Consider the following 8,255-nt stretch of genomic DNA (forward strand, 5'->3'; position numbering starts at 1 on the left):
CAGTTGCCCAGGTGGCCAAGAAGCCAACAAGCATCCTGGCTTGTATCAGGAATAGTGTGTCCAGCAGGAGTAGGGAAATGATTGTGCCCCTGTACTTGGAACTGGTGAGGCCACACCTCAAATACTGTGTTCAGTTTTGGGCCCCTCACTACAAGAGGGACATTGAGGTGCTGGAGTGTGTCCAGAGAAGGGCAACAAAGCTGACAAAAGGTCTGGAGAGCAGGTCTTATGAGGAGAGGTTGAGGGAACTGGGGTTGTTTAGTCTGAAGAAGGGGAGGCTGAGTGGAGACCTTATTTCTCTCTAGAACTACCTGAAAGGAGGTTGTAGTGAGGTGGATGTTGGTCTCTTCTCCTAAGTTACTAGTGATAGGACGAGAGGAAATGGCCTCAACTTGTGTCTGGGGAGGTTTAGATTGGATATGAGGAACAATTTCTTTACTGAAGGAGTGGTCAGGCATTGGAACAGACTGCCCAGAGAGGTGGTGGAGTCACCGTCTGTGGAGGTGTTCAAAAAGCACGTAGTTGTGGCACTTCAGGGCATGGTTTAGGAGACATGGTAGTGTTGTGTTGACAGTTGGACTTGATAATCCTACAGGTCTTTTCCAACCTTAATGATTCTATGATTTTGTGATTTTTTCAACTGCATCAGTCTTTTCTAGTAAAATACTTGCCCATGTTTTTATTGGTGATGCTCTTGTTTAATTTTGTTAGTAATGATGGAAATATTTTACTTTTTCTGCTCCTGAAAGATGCTCATCCCACTTGAGTCACTCATCAGCCCTTGCTGAACATGGTACCTGTGGATTAAGGCATGGCACAGTGTTAGCTAGCATTCACGTCACCCAGGATCACTTTTTGGGGGTGACCTTTTCCTGAAGGTGAAGACCAGATCCAGCAGATCCACTCAGCCCACCCAGGGGTACCTGGCTACTGTGATATCAGTCTGAGCCATCACATGCCTGAGAGAAGTTCCCCTGAGTGCAAGAGAGGCTATGGATGGCCTATATCAATCTGACAAGACCCACACGGTGTCTGAAGAATTATTTGGCTTCTTCATGTCCTGTCTTGGAGCTGAAAGGCTTGACTTGTCCATCCATTCAGTCAAGTTATATCTCACTTGGGGTTAAAAGATATTAACTGACTAGTAAATGACCTTTTAGTTTCCTGTCAATTCACGATTCTAGGTTTCCTGAAAGGATTAATTAAATCCTTTCTGGTTGAAGTGCCCATTTCAGTAGTCCTGAAGAGATTACTGCTGAATTTATGGCAATCTGTTCACTGCTTTATATATATATATACACACACACCCCCCCATGAAGTTTGCTTTCATTGTGGCTCAACAAACAGAGCAGGGGTAATCCAGGGATTTACACCTGGGGTTTTTTTTTGCCAGAATAATTTTCTTGAACCTCTACCCTAAATTGCTGCTAAATGTTGTCAGTGGATTTCACTTTAGATAGGAAAATAACATGCCAGTAAATTCCCTTTGTGAGGTCTTTAGAAAGAAAGGCATCACTTCACAGCCCGATTATCTAGACAAAGTTGCCTTTCAGCTTTCTTAAGCCAAAGCTCTTCAGGCCTCTGTAGCATAGGTATGTCTCGGCACAGTGATTTCTGTGCAAACTAACAAGGTAACTGATAGTGTCAGACTCTGCTATGAGACTATCAGGGTGACCTTGCTATCACTGATCCAGTTACACTCCATGCAAGTTCAAGTTACTGTAGCAGCTTCACCAAAGAGGCATGCCTCAGTTCCATCCCAGGGAACTTCAATCTCACATTCACCAAGCATTGCTCTATTGCAGAAGCACTCCATCTGATAGGTAGATCCTTTGTGTCTAGGGATGCCAAAATCTAACTGGATTAAATTAAGAGGAGTAACAGGGTATATCTTGGAACCACACACAGTGTGAGTGTGCCTAACAAGCATGAAAAGAAGAAAAAGCAATTACTTATGAATGACTGAAGTTGCAAGAGACATACTGCTTGGGTATTCACTTCCAATTCTCATTTTTCTCCACTGAAGTCTCTGCCTGTAAGTGGGATAATTTTTCTCCCTGTTAAGAAGAAAGTGAAGGGATAAGCTTACACCTCTTCTTTATCTGTGAAAGAAGCATGAAGAGGAGAGTGCATGTGTGCCCTTTGGGGACTGCAAAGACAAGAAGTCTCCATTCTCAAGCTCGTGACCATACACTGTGTGCAACATTCACTTTTACAGCATATCATGAAAGTTACTGCCAAGTAGCTTTCCCTTCCTCTGCCTCTCTTTGGCTTACTCTGCTTTTTAGCTTTTTAGAAGTTTTTCTAATGCACTTGCAGCTGCCACAGAAATTGTGTGTGCTGTGGAGGATGTAATCCAGTGTTGCCTGAACTCTGGTACTTTCAGTTGATAAAGGTACTGCCCAAAACTATAGTAGTCTTTTCAAAGAGACTGCAATCTAGGTTAGAGAAAGCAGTAAGGAACTTCATCACCTCTCACTTTTTTGGAAGCCACCACTCCCCCTTCATTTTCTTTCCAAAGATTAAAAAGAAGATCTAAATATATGTTAAACTACACTGACTCCATGTGAGTGTATTTTCCTCAGTTCTACTGATGCAGAGTGATATTATCACTTAAATTGAAATACGTAATCAGAGTGTGGCTTGAATTTTAATCCCTTAACAGTGTGGGTTTGGTTTAGGCAGAATCCACTCTTCTGGTGCTACTATGTGGACGGAGATAGTTTTGTACAGGTCAGGCTTAGCGACAGCAATGTGTCTTTAAGACAACATGCACAACATAAACTAACGTTTTATTTAATGACTGTTTAACCTTATGGCAATGAATTTTCCTTTCAGAAAACATTGTACACAAGGAGAATGATGATTTAAAGGACAGATTTTGAGTGCAGACCAACAGAAAAGAGAACAAGCAATGATATTCAGCCTCTGTTAAGAGACTATTACATCTTATTTGTGGAAAAATCAATCACTTTTCTTGGAAATTGTTTAAGCAAAATATAACAGTGAAAGTCACTTCCTTCCCTCTTCCTCTTAGTTCTATGACATCTGATCAGGAACCTAGTTGCTGGACCTATGCTATAAACAGGAGGGTCAGAAAGAACAAATCAAACGCGCCCCTGGTGCTCAAGACTACAACAGCACATCTGAAAGGGAAATAGAGCACAGGCTCATTTGCGGGGTAGGGCTGTGGGTGTCCCACTGCTGTGAAGCACCTGCCTTGAAGACCACTCAGAATTCAGGTAAGGCAAATGTGTTGTTACTGTGGGGAAGGAATTGGCAAGGAGCCTTCTCTCCTCAAACCAACAAGGACTTAAAAGCCCTGTGGATCAGGTCTTAGAGTGAAGAACTAGGAGGACTCGATCTCTCAATTCACCAGAAGTACAATTTTGTGAGTAGGAGTGGTAAGAGAGGCAGGGAAGTGTTTCTCTTTGGACAGGTTCATGATTCAATGGAACAGCAGGGTGTACTTTGTATGGATCAGATGGGTGAATCAACACGGATAATTAATTCCTTATCACAACTTAGGGGTTATTTCTATTATTGCTCCTTTTCTTTTAGCTTGATATTTCTCCATCCTCCCTTTATTTTCTACTTGCATCTTGGTGACAGAAAGAGGAGAGTCTGTGAGTATACTCATGTGTCGTTACTAGGGCTATACCAAACACTCCAAGTGTATGCCAATTGGAGAGTTGTGAATGGTATTTAGGCAAGACCCCAAACGTCATGGGCTAGACAACGTTCAAAGCTGGTTAGTATATTTACTTAAATTGACTAGTCATTAGGTTTCACATCTGAGTAGGCCTGACTATTGCCAGTATGAGCTGTGACTTTGCCTGCCCATGGTTAGATATCGCTTTGGTTTATACCAAAAGAAAATTTTTTTCCTACCTGCCTTTTTTCCTCAACAATAGGGGTCTCTATGTTATGTTTGTTGACTTGTCCTGCCTCCAAGGGATACCCTCCTTTCTTTAGAGGCTGGGTAAAAGCCAGGGAGGTGAGAGCTGGGTGATAGAACAGGTGGCAGAGCAGAGGCACAGCATCTTTGCGAGTGAGGAACTTAGTCATTACTCTTAAGTGTTGGAGGCTCTGAAGTATTGAATAAAAGGTATTGAAATAAAAGGTATTGGAAAATGTACCCGTTGCACACCTATCTTTCCAGAGATAGACACGTATCTCTGGTACTTGGGACGATTATGCTCCCTTGCCTAACATGTGATTCGCAGTACTAAATGCCATGCTGTCATGGTTTTAGCTGGGATAGAGTTAATTTTCTTCACTCTAGCTGGTATAGTGCTGTGCTTTGAACTTAGCATGGTAAAAAAAAAAATGTTGAGATAACACACACATGTTTTGGGCTGTTGCTGAGTAGTGCTTGTACTAGTCCAGGACATTTCTAACTTCCCATGCTCTGCTGGGTGCACAAGAAGCCGGGAGGGGGCACAGCTAAGAGAGCAGATTCAAACTGACCAAAGGGACATTCCATATCATGTAACATCATGCCCAGTATGTTAACTGGGAGGAGCTGGCTGGGGCAGGGAGGCAGCAATCGCGGCTTGGGGATGGGCAGCATCGGTTGGCGGGTGGTAAGCGGTTGTATTGTTCGTGTTTCTGTGGTTTTTTTCCCTTTTTTTTCCTTTCCCTTCCTTTTCCATTTTATTATATTAACATTATTGTCATTATTATAATAATTATTATTATGATTATTATCATTTTATTGTAATTATTAAACTGTGCTTATCTCAACCCACAAGTTCTTTTGCTCGTCCGATTCTCTTCCCCATCCCACAGGGGTGGGGGGGGGAGCGAGCGAGCGGCTGCGTGGTGTTCAGTTGCCAGCTGAGGCTGAACCATGACATATGCCCTCTGTGGTCTCTCAAGCAATGATCCTATGATGCCCAAAACAACCTTGTCTTTGCAGCATATTTCACTTTTTGGACCTCAGAGTGACTTGGCTTGGGCACAGGTGTTGCAAGATTAGGCAGCAGCTGCCCTAGGCCTGATGGTCAAATCATTCCTCACCATCTCTCGGCTGCTCTTTCTGAAAAAAAGAGCTTTCAACCAAGTTGACCCTAGGTCAGTAGTTTCCATCAGACCAGAGACAACTTCAGTGCCCGTTCTTGGAGTTTCAGTTCTCTGGGAAGGGAACATTCAATTTCCCAGGTTAACAGTGACCTTTACTCAACACAGATGCAGCTCCTCTTGCACAGAGCTTTTTCACAAAAGAAAAAAAGGAAACACAGATTCTCTGCAAATCCACCCATGAGGTATGTTTGTTTACTGGTAGAGGGACACAAATTTTTCAGCCGCTAGATTTTAAAAATATGTTTTCCTTGTCAGGAAGCTTTCTCCTTTCTGTGACTTAAAGGTAATTTTAGGTAGCTGGAGTGGGTGTTTCTCACTTTCGCATATGACTTCCTAGAGGCATAACTCGTGATGAGGCAAGTGGGCTTATTAGGTGGGCATGTGAGTGTATTCACCACCACAACAACCCACGAAGGCAAAGCTGAATGTCCTGCTTAATGAGGCATCTGTTTTTTTGCCTTAAGCAATAAATCACCCATATCTTGCACTTACTGCCTTTCTACTGAGACATCTCTTGACTGCTAGAAGAGCAGTCAACAGGTGACAGCATTTGTTTGGCTTTTTAAAAATCTGTAATCGTGTTCTTAGAAGTTGTTTTTCTATCTGTCTCCTGGAGTCTATCTGTCATTAAGGGGTACAAAAGTCAACACTGCACTGCCTATGTGCTGGGTGTCCTCCCATTCGGCTTGGACCCTTGTTTATTGCAAAACTATGCAGAGACTTACCAGGACTCAGAATTATGCTGATCCTAGGACACTGATGCTGATGCAAGTGCTCAGCTAAATAAATCCCCATTCAGCATTGCCCAGTTGGTCTTTGTACTCTCATTTCCTCCTGCTGGGAATATCAAAAGATCATTCATAGGAGATGACAGGCTTCTCATTGGGAACAGCTGCTCTTGTAGGCTTTCTGTCTTATACTCACACTTGTTTGACCAGCTTTCCATCTGTATTGGAGTTTTGTGGAGCATCAGGACCCTGCAGTTCAGGAAGAGAAACAGAGGTAGAATCTGAAGTCTCAGCTCACAGTCCACTGTATCAGAATGCTGTGATTCTTGCCTGGGGGTGGGGAACAGAAAGGGGCAGACGTGTTTGAGGTTTTAGCCAATATTATGAGGCCCTTTTGCTTCGAAGGCATGAAGTCCAATGAGGCTTAGAAACACCAAGCTTAACCTTTTGGACTTATATTTTGAATTAGAGTATTTCTTGAAAATTAATTTTACCTATTACAAAACAATTCCAGCTTTTCTTCAGAGGCCGTAGATCAGAATCTTACTTTTCTTGCATAACCATTTTGATTTACAAACAAGCAGACTCAAAAAGCTGAGGCTTTCCCAGTCCTAAGACTCATGATAAAATTCTGATGAATAGCAACATAATGACAGTCCAGCCTACTCTAAGAGTAGCAGCTGCTGTTGGAGACTTCTTGCCTTCAGGCTTTCCCATGAAGGGCCAAATTTTATTAGTGAAATCCATGCAGTATGAGCTGAACAACATAGGGGATACTCCCAGAAGATCTCATCACCCAGCTCCTCACTTCTCTGTCTCTGCCTTCTCCAGCACAGTAGCAGAGCTTGTGTTCATTTTACCATTTTCCACTATGTTCTTTAGCCCCATCTGTCTTCTCATTGTTTCCTCTTTTCAGAGAGCATCCCAAAGCAGACACTACAGTGTTATAAGGACTAACATATCTCTTACAACTTGCACATGGATGGAGTGTTCAGCAGCTCATCAGTTCCTGAATGTGACTCTGAACTTTAACAACAACTCTGAAAGGTAAGTGTCTAGCTGGTGTTCTGTGAAGGGTCTACAGAGCCTTGGCTGCTGACCCTAACAGATGGAGCTGGGCAAAAGGACAGTGGACTGGGCTTGCAGCTAGCATAGTACCCAGCTTGCAGACGACACCAGTGTTATGTCCAGGCTAGGGAGAATGTTGGATCTGTACAGGATGGGGCAGAACCGGGAGAAGAGCATGCTAATCAAGTCATTTTCATTATCTTTTCAATCACTTGCCATTGCTTTTGCTGTGAGAGCACACACAAAGCATATGACAGGACATGTTAATTATTGCACCTGAGTGGAGAAGAATGTGTTACAGTAGATGCAGTGGTGATAATAACTAGTCAGAATGGCAAAGAAGACTTCTTCCTCCTTATGCCAGTAAAAGCATAGCTATGCTGAAATAATTTCTGTGGAAGAAACTGTGAGAAAAACAGAAGTTGTACATGTTTGTTTGACTCATTGGGTTTCAGCTCAGAGGTACTAGGAGTATATGAGGATACTACTCAGAGATAGTCTTGCACTATCTTTTTGCTGCTTGTGTTTCCTTTCAAGGTAAAAACAGAATAGTCAAACTGGAGAGTATGAGAAGAAGGGACAAAGAAGAAGGAAGAGATAGGGGAAGGACAGAAAATAATAGTAGAAGCAGGAGATGGAGTAGTAAACAGCAGAGGTATTGGAGGATTGGAAGAAAACATGAAATAAGAATATCAATAAGTTAATCTTGGTTTTGTTTTTGAGAAAGAGTTCTAGGATTCATTCATGAGTTGACCTGACAGCTGTTGAAGTCAATGGAGAAGGTGCTCCTTCCTTAATGTCTCTGCAGTATTGAATCACATTCCAAATGTTAGCAGCTTGCTGTGGATTGAAGTCTACAACATTTCTGCCCACAGAAATATTCCTGGGCATAAAGGACTCCACGGTCTGCATGGAAATAATCTTTTTTTGTAGGAGGATTGCAGTCCCATAGTCCTTGCAAAACTTCTGTCCCAACTGCTAGCTGCATTTCTTTGGCTTACATTCTTTGATTTCTCTAGCATAAGCATAGCGCAACATACATATGTAGACATGTAAACTGCCAACGCTACTGTTACAGAAGCAACAAGCTTTTCTTGCTAAGAGAAAGTGAGCTAGGAGCTGAGGGTGACAGCAAAGCATTGACCTCATTGACGATGGTGTAATCCCACAGTTACAAGAAAAGCAAAACAGTGAGAGTGACAAGGATCAGCCATCAGTCTAGAGCTAAATGTATCAGAATTATAAAGGTGAACCACTAACTCTTGTCTCTATTCTTGAGTATTTAAAAGTTTTTTACGTTAATGTATTGACCATCTAATCCTAAAAAGATACTTACATCAGCGCTTAACCTGAAATGTAAGCAAGAGTGAAGTT

The sequence above is a fragment of the Phalacrocorax aristotelis genome, chromosome 1 (assembly GCF_949628215.1).
Source record: "Phalacrocorax aristotelis chromosome 1, bGulAri2.1, whole genome shotgun sequence".
Classification (NCBI taxonomy): Eukaryota; Metazoa; Chordata; class Aves; order Suliformes; family Phalacrocoracidae; genus Phalacrocorax; species Phalacrocorax aristotelis.